This window comes from Dipodomys merriami, unplaced genomic scaffold, assembly GCF_024711535.1.
Source record: "Dipodomys merriami isolate MVZ:Mamm:240054 unplaced genomic scaffold, mDipMer1.0.p SCAF_618, whole genome shotgun sequence".
Classification (NCBI taxonomy): Eukaryota; Metazoa; Chordata; class Mammalia; order Rodentia; family Heteromyidae; genus Dipodomys; species Dipodomys merriami.
The window spans coordinates 422974-425069 of NW_027206200.1; the positions used below are offsets into that span (position 1 = coordinate 422974).

The following is a 2096-nucleotide window of genomic DNA, read 5'->3' on the forward strand; positions in this document are numbered from 1 at the left end:
TTCCTCTGCACTCCATCAATTCCCTATTCTCCAGTTAGAATAATTTCGAATGGTAAAATTTGAAAAAGAGAAAATGAATCGTGGTGAAAAAAAACATATGCAGAAAATTCACCAGATATTTCTGACCAGTTCAACCAATGTGAACTATTAGGGAAATACATGGAAACCTCTTTCACACCGGCACTCAAAGTCTCTGGTTAGGCAATTCTTAGGAAGATGAGGAATAAGATGAAAAAGTAAGGAATGGTATCAATTGCAAGAAAAAAATGGAGAAGGATCCAAGCAAATTTCTTCATTGGACTGCCGCAAATATTCGGCTTACTACAGTGCAGAGACTACTTTCCAAAAAGGCCACTCATGTGAATATTAGGGATGATGATTAGTGTACCCCTCTTTATCTGGAAGCCTACAGTGGACACTTAGACATTGTCCATGAGTTGGTGGCTCAAGCGGCGCATGCTATAACTGTAGATGGCTGGACACTCCTGCACAGTGCATATATGTAGAATAATACTAGAGTGGCTTCTTTCTTACGTCATCATGATACAGATACCAATGCCCAAACTAAAGGCCTCTTGACCCCCTTATATCTTGCTGTTGATAATTGAGATAGCAAAAATATGCTGGGTCTCCTTCTGAGAAACATTATATAAAACCAGGCCTGAAGTACAATTTAGATTTGATTTAGTACAATTTAGATTTGCGTTTGATATTGCCAAAAGGATAAGTATGTATCACTACCTCTATGAAGTTGTGGAAGGCTGTACAAATTGTCTCCTAAGTCCTAATGGTTGAGTTAACTTTCTTAAATTTCAAAAATGCAAGTCCATCCTTTGTGTCCATACAAAATATTTTCACAATCCAAATAAGAGCAATAACATTTTTTTGTCTGTCATGGGTCTTGAACTTTGAGCCTGGGCGCTATCCCTGTGCTCAGCTCAAGGTGAGCACTCTACCACGTAGGCCACAGCTCCACTTCCAGTTTTCTAGTAGTTTATTGAAGATAAGAGTCTCACAGTCTTTCCTTCCCAGGCTGGCTTTGAACCGTGATCCTCAGATCTCAGCCTATTGAGTAGCTAGGATTACAGGTGTGAGCCACCAGCTCCTGGCAACACAAATATCTTACTGGAAAAATTCATGGATTCAGCGGAATTCTTTCAACTGAATTGCCTGTATTGGATGGCAAATTTTATAGAAGTGTTTTTGTATACATGTATGATTCCTGCAGTGTTTGTGATTTTTTAATCAGAAATAATTTTAGTTTATCTTTTGAAATGAGTAGTACAGAAACTAAAGTATTTCTGGTGCTTTTCTGAAAAAGTATATATTAAAATATATTATATTCTATGTTTGTATAATGTTCATAATTTATTTTATTCTCTCCTAGATATACTTGAATTTTACATTATTTAAAATATATAGGTTCAATAATGTGTCCTTTCAGATTGCATTTCATATAGAACCAGCTTAAGATTCCTTTTTTCCCTAGGTCCTAATATTATTTTCTCTGGGATAAAATGACAATGTTGTCTAATTTCAAAAGTTTTGTAAAGTTTATGCTATGTAAACGCCTTTCTTTCTAAGGTGAAGATTTAATACACTGATGTCAAACTAAATTTAATTATATGAATTACGTGTATTGTTACACTTGTAATTTTGTAATCCACTTTTTAATAACTGTTTTTCATTTCTTGCATCTGAAGAAAGATAACTATGGAATACTTCACAAACTTTCATATCATCCTTGTGCAAGTGCCATGTTAATCTCTGTATTGTAATTTGTGTATACATACTGCTGAAGCATGTAGTATCCTCTAAATTTAAGTAGTTAATGATGCAATCTTTACACAGGCTTATATCTATGAGTGCCTACTTATAACAAGGAAACCTTATTGTTCCTAACAATGCTATTGATCTTATTTCCCTAAAATTCTGTGAATAGTGGGAAAAAATTATATTGTTCAGTCGATTGATCACATTTGAAAATTTTTTTGTCGATGACTATTTTAAATCTTTTTCACTTGGAATTTGATAGTACTTTCAATTATTTATAGCTACGTCCAAAAGTGCTGGCTTTTTCAAGTACTTATTTATCC

General features: G+C 34.3%; 1 pseudogene; it reads right to left on the minus strand.

The window, feature by feature from the left end:
• Positions 1 to 1707: 1707 nt before the first annotated feature.
• On the minus strand, positions 1708 to 1804 carry LOC138814872 (U6 spliceosomal RNA; annotated as a pseudogene).
• Between the last annotated feature and the right edge of the window lie 292 nt (positions 1805 to 2096).